The sequence below is a fragment of the Prosopis cineraria genome, unplaced genomic scaffold (assembly GCF_029017545.1).
Source record: "Prosopis cineraria cultivar Desert tree isolate PC_DT_omini unplaced genomic scaffold, ASM2901754v1 PC1, whole genome shotgun sequence".
Classification (NCBI taxonomy): Eukaryota; Viridiplantae; Streptophyta; class Magnoliopsida; order Fabales; family Fabaceae; genus Prosopis; species Prosopis cineraria.
This window is the reverse complement of record NW_026555332.1, coordinates 22,963,832-22,975,266: the sequence shown is the minus strand read 5'-3', so window position 1 is coordinate 22,975,266 and position 11,435 is coordinate 22,963,832.

The following is an 11,435-nucleotide window of genomic DNA, read 5'->3' as shown; positions in this document are numbered from 1 at the left end:
AAAAGTTCTCCCCTTTTTTTTTCCAAAAATTCAATCAATGGGCAATTTTAATAGCAGACTTAGAACTATTGTTGAGAGTTTATTTTCAATAGCGAAAGTTAGAGACTTTTAATATCTTTTAACACAATAGTGATTTTTTTACCCACTGGTAAAAGCCTATCATGTAATAGTGTATACTTAAATTTATAAGTAAATTCTTTAGGGCTATTTGCTTGTTGGAAAGGAATGGATTAAAAATAAGAACAAAAATGTCTAAATTATCTAATCCTTCATGATTAATATGAAAAAACTCAATATCATATAGCCCAAATTAAATGTAGGAACCACTATGCATAGAAAATTTTATGAATTATAATTTCTAATCTCAAAGTAAATTATCTATCCCCTCATGAATGGAAGGGTAAGTCTATGAGAGCTCTCCTAGTGAGAGAATTTTCTCCACCTTCTCTCTTGAAGGAGAAGTGTCTTGTCCGGCAACTTTCTGCCTTACAATCTTCGTCCTTCATTCCTTTGATCTTCACCTTCTCTTTGTTTTATCTCCTTTGTGATCTTCCCTATCCACATGCCACTAAGTACTCATTATTCTCATTTTTCTGGCTATCCTTAGAATCCTTTCAAGAGATTTGCCTTGATTGTTGCCTACTTACTCCGTTTGTTTAGAGGTGATTTCTCCTAAGCACTTCTCCTCTAATAAGTGGTTTGTTAGATTAGAAACTTCTCTCCTACATTAATTACCTCTTCTCGTACTCTACTTAGCCAATCCCTGTGGCTTCTCTTCTAATCTAGCCTTGTATACCATATCTCGCTGGTTGATTCACCTTCTAATTTTAATCTATATATGAAAGGTGCTACCTTTCCTTCCCTTCCATGCCATCTTTATGCTTTCTCATACTTATGGCCTTTTCCTCAGATTCTCTAAGTTTCTTTACAAAGCTTCTACTTTCTCCTTCATAATCTTCTTTACTACTGGTGTTTTTTCACCAATCATGATGGATCATCTCTTTCAACCTTTACTTAGATTTTACCCTGATGCCTTTGACAGACCAAATTTCTCCCTTGCCTCCAGTGCCATTGCTTTCTTGGTGGATACTCACAACTTCTCTGTTAAGAAACTCAACCGAAGACTAAGGAGTACTTGGAAGCTACATAATGGTTTTCATGTTGAAGGAATGATTGGTAACTTCTACTTGATTAGTTTTGCCAATCAACAAGATCGCGACTTTATTATGGATAATGGACCTTAGTCCATTCTAAATTCTCTTCTAGTAGTGGATCGATGGTTTCCTAATATGCACTTGCGTGAGATGGTGGTAGGAAACTTTCCAATCTGGGTTCAGTTTTGGGGATTACCCTTAGAATATCACAATGAAATGGTGGCTAACACACTGGGTAATATCATTGGAAAGACTATTACTATTTAGAATCATGTTGATTTCTCAAACTCTCTCAACTTTTTACAGGTCAAGGTGATGACTAATCCTCACATGCCTCTTGTTGAAAGAATCAGAGTTCATCCTGAAGCTAGAGATATAGTTGAAGCTGAATATATCTATGAAAGAGTTTTCAGGCACTACCATTTTTGTAGAGTCATAGGGCATACCATTCAAGAATGTCCAAGAACTCCTTCCCAAATTTACAATGGTTTTAATGCAGGTAATGATCATACTATCAGAAGATTTGGCCCTTATTTTGTAAGTTTATATGAAGGAGGCTATCTCATCAATGAATGGAAAGAATGGATACATAACAACACTCCTCATGGCACCACCAGAATTAGATTCTTGAGGAACAGAAGACCTGGATATCGCATCTTTCAAACAAGTCCTGAAAATTTTCTCATTAATAAGCCAGGGCCAAATATATTTATCTCTCACTATGATGATGATAATGATTCTTCTGACTCTCACATCTCTATTGAAGAAACAATTACAGTAGAAGAGCCCTATTTCCCATAATAAAATAACAAACCTTTGTCAAGCTCTGCCCTCCAAATGATTGGGGATAAATCAATAATCTTGTCAATGAGTTAATGGATGAAGATCTGGTGTTGTTGCAAGACCAATATGGCTCCTTCTTGAATCAGTCTCTTGGGTTTGGAATTAACATGCGAGATCTGTAATGTCCTCTTTGACATTACTAGGACAACATTCACACATCATTGTGATAATTAGGATTAAATAAAATCCTCTACAAAAACTACCACAACTCAAGGGTTTGAAGATAATTTTAGTTTAAAATATTGGGATCCCAAGAAAACCCTTTTTAGAATATTGTTTGAGCTCAAACCATTAGTTAAAAATCAATTTAGAACAATTACGAAAGCATAAGAAACAAACTACATCAAAATTTGGCTAAAAATGTCATTCTTTTGTAAATTCTGCTCTGTCTATCATGGCGGACGGCACAGAGGGACAAGTCCCTCGAAGGCCTCTTGCACCGTGGTGCAACAGACATGCACTGCAGTGCCCACCACTATCATGACAGTAGATTGCTGTCATGACATCCCTTCAAACTTTCGGAGCGCGCCATTTCGCCACCTGACGTCCGATTTGGGCGATTCAAGTGTCCACACAAAGCTCTTTGAGCCCTCTAGCTAATGGCATTATTTTTACACTCAAACAATCATCCATTTAAAATATGAACACCCAAACGCCAAATAGTTCATTTTCACCTCAAAACACACATAATGGTGTCCAACTCACAATACCAAATGCCATTAGCCCCAGAGACATTGACCACCTCAAATAGACCACACACAATATGACAATTCATTCATATCACACAAATAAGTAATCACACTCAAAATGACCACCAAACCCCATTTGACAATAACACAATGGGGCGGATAAAATTCAACGCACAAATCAATTGGTCATTTTGGCCCTCAAAACATTTGAAATATATATATCACATGTAAGTGTAACTTGGCCAACCACACAATCCACAACAACAATCTTAGACCAAGATTCACACACTTATGACAATTTCATGCAAGGAATATCCAAAATAATGTCATGCTCCTAAGTTGGCAATATATATAGTGGCAATATTTGTTACAAAACCAAAAAGAGAAAGGGAAGAGCTATACTATAATGCTCTTCACTCTTCAAATGTCCCTTCCTTCCCCTTGCCTCTACCTTAGCCCTTACCTGTAAAATGTAACCACGGGATGAGAAAAATATCTCAATAACCAATATAGTTCATCAAATATATTATCATAAATAACAATGAAAAGTATCAAAACTATAGTAATAACAAGTATACCATAATTATGAAATAAGTGTATCTTTTTATAACAAAACACATAATTTCACACTAGCATGATCATCTAACCACCGAACCTCCATTATTCCCCGACATGAAACTATAGGCTCTCCTGGATCAACCACTTGTTAACCTAAACATACTTTCATTGGTAAAAATAATCGGCCAAAGGTAATCTAACCTGCCTACGGACTATGGTTTTTTTCGTCTTCACACACTTATGATAGAACCATCATTGACTGCTAACCGCACCCTAACAGGTACTAGGAAATTTCCAGACTATCTCGATGTCCCATGGTAATAGTCCCATAAAATGCTACACCGGATGTCACATGGTGTCAGCTCAACCATATGGATTTTTCACTCATATATCTCCACACAATTATCCCCACATATCTCGGTGAACTCCCACCCCCTATGATCATGCTCTTTCACAATTTCCACCACTTTTCATCACATTTCTACATTACAAACTTATATACATAATATATACATATCAATTAAAATTAATAACCTTTTACAAATCAATTTTTCATGCTAAAATCATTTACATGTCAAATGATGCACAAAACTCTTCAAAACCACAAATTTATCCTTTGTAATTACTTCTACACAGTTATAATAGTTAATAAACACAATAAACTATATGGTGTCACACACAAAAGGGTTACCATGGTTCAACATAAGCTCCACACATTCTATACGCACAATATAGCTCGAGCAATGCTTAATCTACTTAATCAAGTGATAATCATCAATTATCACTCTGGATAACTCTGAATTATCTAGGTTCTAAGTGCTTATAACACCTAATTTCCTCTTTCTCACAACATCAACCATACCTGGACACTTTAACCATCCTATTAAACATCCCAACACACCAAATTCACTAACTAATGTCCCACATTGTCTCAAGATTCTCAAAATATGCCTAGGGTTCGTCCAAACCCTTACCAAAAATTTTCAATCACCATAAAACTTACAAACTTAAGGTTAAAAGCTTGATTTAACTCCCCAAGATCTTAAATAAACCAATGGGTTTGGTCTAAACCCAAGGGAACTGAAATCAAAGCCCCCATTGCCCCAAATGTCAAGATTTTTACGTAAAAGAAGGAGAAGAAGGAATGTACAACTTACCCAACGATGATTCAAACTCTAAATGCCTCCAATGTAGCCTAGGGATCATGCCCTAGTAGACTACAGGCTTTCCTCTGTCGCTCTCTTCTTATCTCTCTTTCTCTCTTCTATTTATCGAGTCTGATTCTCGATCTGATAAGTGCTAATTTCGCACGTGCACCATGGCGCATTGACATGCCTGTCGCAGCGCATAGCACAAAAAGTCCCACATTATTTTAAACTCTCTTTCATGCCATAGCCCACTTGAACATCAAGCTAGCCCTCTTCTAAGGTTATCCAAGGATCCAAAAACCATATTAGTTTTCCATAAATCTCGTTAATCAATAATTTATCTAAATTGACCAAATTATGCTTGAAAACAATGATAATTACTAATGGAGAAACTTAGGATGTTACAAGATCCTGAACTAACTCATTTTTAAAAAGAGGCTCAATATGTCTTTAATGAATGCTCTAACCCTCTAGCTAACTCATTTGCTCTTAACAACTATGGGATGGCAAAAAAAAAAAAGGAAAGCTCAAGATGATGATCTCATGGAGAATGAACAAAACCTGATAACATCAACACTTATGGCCCTTCTCAAGATCCACCAAATTTGCTCACACCTTGTCCTACAATGTCCTTTAGCTCTAAAATATTCAAAAAAAAGGAAGCTTAATGTTGGCTTGGATATTTTGGAATCTGATATTGATATCTTCACAAGGAGATGCTTTGCCTCCTTAAGGAAAAGGGTAAAAGTGGATCAGATAAACCACTTATAATTTCTTCCTCCTTTGTCGAATCTAGAATTTATCTATCAACTGAAGTGGTTTCTCCTCCAGTACAGACCTTGGGCACTAATTAATCTTATCGAATGCTAGAAAGCAAACTTAGACCTGTCTGGATGGGCAAAAGAAGGATTTGGACTTCTGGTCCAAAGTTTTTTTGATACTCATTATTGCTGGAATTTAGTATCGATTAACATTAACTCCTTTGAAAAACTCCTCCACTCTACAATGTACTTTACTTCTCAATTAAAGATAATGGACCATTTTCTTTTTCTCCTTCTGCTATAATTGATGGACCCCATTAGTTTTTCTTTTTCTCTACTGCAATTGTTAATGGAACTATCTTATCTGACAATAATACTGCTTCAATGCCTAAATCTCCTAAGCAAGATCTTCCTTTCTAGTCCCCTTTAAATGGGAATTTGAACCATGCTATGAAAGTTAAAGAACCAATAATGTCTATCAAAGAAAGTTTATAAAATTTGAGTCACTTTGATCTTCTCACATCTTTCAATCTAAATGTGTATCCTACAGATGTAGCTTTAGATTATGATAATGATGATCCTTTAAGCTTAAACACTCACAAAAGGATGGCTGAAGATGTGATGGAAACTAAAACAAGTGGAAAGAAACCTATGTTAGATAACTTTGCTAGTAAAAATTATCAAGTGAGGAAAGCTACCTCTAAAAAGCTTCCCAAAGCGCCATGAGGCTTCTTAGTTGGAACTGCCATCGCATTCAAAAAGCTGCAGCAGTTCAACAGGTAAAATTGCTAGCTTTTTGAGAGTGTATGTCACTTACACTCCAAAATAGCTAAGTTAACACTAATATAGTACTAGTGGCAACCTAGGTCATTCGTCACTAAGGAGGCTAACTGAGGTTAATTAAGGCTAAACTAGTGAGCTAAACTAACCAAGAGTTAATTGATTTTAGCTAATAAAACTAAGTGGATAGATTTAATTAAAAATCTAATTAACTAGTAAAATGAAAATGGGAGTATTTTAACCCTTTCTAAGGTGGAGTCCCAAGAGTTGTGGGATGCTAGATTCCTTATCTACTCTTTTTAATTAGGCTTAAGTCAATTTCCACTCTCTTGATCAAATTAAACCCCTTACACAATTTTGTATAAGTGTGCCTTCCTCACTAATTCAATTAACTAAGTCCTTGCACAATTTTGTACAAGTTAAGTACAAAGTGATCAAAATTCTCCTTAGGTTCCCTTTATGTATAGCTTGGCTTATGGTAAGTCTAATGCATAATTTTACACACAAGATATTTTATCAAACACCAACCAAACATATTTATGCATAGCTAATGTAAGACACATTCAACACATATAAAACATATATTTATATGAATTATAATGTATTGAAGAAAATGTTCAGCAGCTATATAAAGGGGAATCAAGTGGAAAAATACTAAACCAACAAGTTAAATACCAATTTTGGTCAATAAAAACAAGATATAATAATGATCCTAATTTTAAGAAGAAGATTACATCAACTTAGGTTTAATGGAGAGTGGCCATAACCCTTAACCTTCCTTGAGACACTTCATGACTCCTCTAGCATCCTTCCTTCTTAGCACTCCTTGTAGATTTAACCTCTAATCATCTTGGAACCTATTTAAGCACAACCCTTCCACCATGGCTGAACCATACTCATGAACACCTTGAGGATTTTGAAGCCAAACAAAGAAAATGAAGCTTGGGGTTTGAAGAGTGAGGTGGAAGAAGAAGAATAGTGGAGTTGGATTAGGATTTTGATGGTTGGATCATGAGATATGAAGGAGAAAAGATGAGATGGAGATGAAAAACATGAAAAACAATGGAGAGAGAATGGAGAAGGGTGGAGGCTGAAAAATAAGAGTGCATGGAAGAATGAATGCTGAAAATAAAATTAGGGTAGTTTGATTCAAGTCTAAGGTGAATAGACCTAACTCTAGTGTTAAGAAAAAGGGTGAAAAATGAGTTAGGGTAACTTTATTATTTACCATGGTAAAATGGACGAAAATTCAGATGAAAATGGTCTGAAAATTAAATTAAATAAAGCTAAAGGTAATTGGAAATTAAAAGAGAGAGTGAGTGGATTCAAAGTATGGTACAATGTGTGCAAGATCATGTAAGACTTGTACTTTCACCCTAAAACTCAAGTGTTTTGCCTCTTCACTCATCTATTATTCCAATCCAATGGTCCTCATATGCCAAATTCAAAATGTGAAACACAAGATCAAAGTTTAAAGCATATGGATAATAATTTGTATTTTCAATTAAAAGTAATTCCTGAAGATGTGACACAATGAAAATTAAATAATAAAAACTAATTTTGACATCATAAAAGAGGTTAGGGGTGTGCTATATAGCCTAGAAATTATAAGTTCACACATGCACAAAAAATGACCTAGCCCAAGTGCAAGAAAACAAGTTAACCCGAAATTTTGACTTTCTAAGATAGTCAACTTGTGAAATTAATTATACTCAATATAAAATAAGTTTTAGAAATTTAATTAGACCATTGTTCTTCTATACTAAAAACTCATCTTGACTAATTTTCTCACAAGTCCAATTTTATGACCAAAATGCCCCTAATGCACAAAATCCTACATTTAGGCGATTTCTCACAATTAATGCAATAAATGTGCAATTTGGGTAAATATAACATGATTTTTGGTCAATAATAATGAGGAAAAGTGTTTAATAAATGTGAGTTATCACCTTTACTCACTGCCCAGACATTATTTATCTTTCTGAGACTAAAGCAGAGCTAGCTGTTGCTGGAAATGTTTTGGCTTCTGTTGGTTATGCTTATTTTGATGGGTTAAGTGCTGTTAGGAAGGGAAGAGGCACTATACTTGCCTAGAAAAAGTTTTCTAATGTGAAAATCATTGAATGTACCCCTTTTGTAATCCATGTATTCGTGGAAAACTTTGTAAATTTTAATGGAATATATCTATCCTTTATTTATGGATCACCTAGGTAGGAAAATAGACATCTTCTGTGGGATTGGATCATTTCTTGTTCAAGAACCATAACTGCACCATGGCTACTTTTAGGTGATTTCAATCAAATTTTGAATATAAATGATAAATTAAGCATTGTGGCTAATTCAACTAGAATGGCAGATTTTAAACATTGCATGACAATTGTTGAACTTCAAGAAATTAGACAATTTGGACTAAACTTTACATGGTCTAATATGAGAAATGGGTTAGCAAATGTCAAGGAGAGGATAGATCTAGCAATTTGTAATACTGAATAGATAAACACCTTTCCTCATTCCAATGTAAGTACATTAGCTTTGGCGGCCTCAGATCACTCACCAACTTTTCTTTCCACACAAACTCTATATAGAAGGGGTAAACTCAAAAGATTTGGATCATATTGGTATGAACTTGGTGATTGTGGTGATTGCAAGGAACTGATTTCTAACTATTAGAATCAAGGCTTCACTAGCTCCCCAAGTTTTAAACTTGTTTGTAAACTAGACAGAACTCTAATATACTATAGAATTAGAGCAAATCAAGATTAGGAAATTTCAAGTGGCGAATCAAGAATCTTGAGAAGGAGATTACTGACATCTCAAATAAAATTTTCAACTTACCTAAATTTGATCTTTCACTCAATAAAACTTTACTGGAGAAAAAGAATGAGCTTGAGTTTGTCTTGGATTGTGAAAATAGCTATTGGCAATAGAGGGCAAAAATCAAATGAAAACTTGAGGGGAAAAGAAATACCAAATATTTCCACATAATTGTAAGTAGAAGAAGGATGAGGTACTATGTTCAAGCTCTCTTGAAAGAAAATGGCTCATGGACTTTTGATCAGAATGAGATTCAAAATATTGCTTTTGTATACTTTAAGGATATTCTTACTTCAAGGCCTCATCATAACTCCAGTGATTTGATTGATCAAAAGGAGAATATTTCTCTACCTAGCTTATCGAAAAGCGATAAAACAGATCTATTATCTCCAATTTCCCTAAAGGAAATTAAAATGGCTATTTTTGGTCTTCTGAAATATAGTGCTCCCAGCCTAAACGGCTATCATGCTATTTTTTTCCAAAAAAATTGGGAACTAGTCAAAGATGATGTTTACAACATGGTTTTATCCTTTTAGAGATCCAAACATCTTTTGAGATCCATTAATAAAACCATGATCACTCTCATTCTAAAAGAGAAAAAGATTTAATCCATCAATGATTTTTGTCCAATTAGCCTCTGCAATGTTTCCTACAAGATTATCTCCAAAATTCTTTGCAACTAGCTCAGTAAGATTCTTCACAAAATTATCGCTCCTTTTCAGAGTGCATACATTAAAGGAAGACTCATCACAGACAATATCTTATTGGCAGGTGACATCATGAATTCTATCCATAATTCTAGGAAAGGAAGGAAAAATCTAGCTGCTTTGAAAATTGATTTTTCTAAGGCCTTTGATCATCTTTCTTGGAGCTTTATAGAGGTTGTTCTGAAAAAAAATGAATTTTCCTTTGGAATGGGTTCAGATGATTATGGAATGCATTTCAATAGTTTCTTTTTAGATATTGCTTAATGGCCAATTATCATCAAGTTTCTTTCCCTCTTGCAAGATCAGACAAGGTGATCCTCTATTACCTTATATGTATATCCTATCTGCAAACATGTTATCTGCATTGATTGTTCATCAGGAAAGCAATAATCTCTGGAATGGAATTAATATCTGCAACAATCATAAGGCCATTACTCACTTGTTGTATGCCGATGACTCTACCCTTTTTTTTGATTGCACAAACCAAAATCTCTTTTTAGTAAAAAAAAAGTTCTAGATATCTATAGTACTTGGTCAGGACAAATTGTCAATTTTAGGAAGACTAATATTGTTTTTAGTCCAAATATTTCTGAGACAGCTAGGACATAAAAAAGCCTTGTTTATGCCTAATGATAAGGGAGGTTTAGGGTTGAGACCCATTCACCAAGTCAACATGTTCTTGCTTGCCAAACTTTTTTAGAGAATCCTAGATACTCCTGATGGTTCTATTCTTGCTGAAACTTTGAGGAAAAAATACTTTTGACCTGAACAAATCTATAATTTTCAAAGTCCCTTACAATTCCTCTTGGTTTTGGAAAGGGATTAAAGATAGCACAAATTTAATAACTCCAAAGTTAATATGGAAGGTTGGAAATGGTCAGAGCATACCTATTGATCACCCTCTTTGGTGGAAGAGATCAAGAAGATTGAATGATTACTTTGTGACTCCTTCTCAGGTGGTTGACTTAATATCTATTAAAAAGAAAACCCTTGTGCTCCTTCTCCTTGGAATGCTCTACTGGTAAGGTATCTTTACCCTTTTAAAACCTAAAATGAAATTCTGAACACTCACATTTCCTTCTTTAATGTCAAAGATAAAATCATTTGGAATGGAAATTCTATTGAGTGTTATATTGTGAAGGATGGCTAAAATTCCTTGATGCATGCCAATATATCTGAGAAAATTGTTCAACATGAGGTCTGGACCTTTTTATGGAAATTAGACTGCCCTCAGAAACACATCCTCTTTCTATGGAAACTCATCCATAAATCCATTCCGTTAGGAGATATATTAAAGGATCATCATTTGAACAACAATAATCAGTGTCCTTTCGATTGTCTTTGTGAGGAAACACTTGATCATATTTTCCTCCACTATCCTGTTTCCAGAGCTCTATGGTATGGTGCTTGCAATATTAAAACGGATGAAATTCACTCATTGGCAGTGTGGTCTTGGATTCCTCATATACTGGTCCATCTATATAAAAATCAAGAAACCAAAGAAATCTTGAATATTATATATCTTATTGGCTTCATATGGTAGAAACGAAACCAAAGTATTCAAGTAAGATCAAAATCAGCCCTAAAGCTTGGATCTTGGAATTTTTGGGTATGACTTTCTTCCAAAATACTATTAGATCAAACAAAGAAAACCAAGATCCTATGTAAAGATCCACTTGCATTTCAATGGAAGTGAACTCAAGAGATCACGCATTGAAGCTAGGATGGTCTATATGGTTTAAAAAGGGAAAATGACATTTAAGGACCCTCCCAGGACATTAATCCCAATTAAGGATCGTAAAATATTGAAATCCCAATTAAGAATCATGGTCTTTAATTGGAATAAAAAATATACCTAACTTTACAAAATTTTCCTCCACTAAACATTAAAAGATATCAACTCTTGCTTGCATTCTTTGTTTGTTTTGAGCACGAAAAATCTACTCTCATGTGCGCGAAAAATCTGAGCAAAAAATCATAG